This window comes from Brassica oleracea, chromosome C3 (assembly GCF_000695525.1).
Source record: "Brassica oleracea var. oleracea cultivar TO1000 chromosome C3, BOL, whole genome shotgun sequence".
In the NCBI taxonomy this organism is placed as follows: Eukaryota; Viridiplantae; Streptophyta; class Magnoliopsida; order Brassicales; family Brassicaceae; genus Brassica; species Brassica oleracea.
The window spans coordinates 26,977,059-26,977,328 of record NC_027750.1 but is presented as its reverse complement, the minus strand read 5'-3'; positions in this window follow the sequence as shown (position 1 = coordinate 26,977,328).

Sequence of the window (270 nt, the reverse complement as noted above, 5' to 3'; positions counted from 1 at the left end):
CACTACAAGAAAACAGCGACATACTGAGGGAAAAAATCATCAGTATGTCGTCGAAAATAACTCCTCGGAAATAACTCCTCGTAAATTCATTTTTCCTCGGAAATCCCTCGGAATTTTCCGACGGAATTCCGAGGAAACAAATTTTCGACGAAATTCCGAGGACCACCTGTTCGTCGGAAAGCTCCTCGGAATATACCGAGGGAGAGCTTCCTCGGAATATTTTGATGGATTTTCCGATGGTCCAATCCTCGGAAGTTTCGACGAAATGTT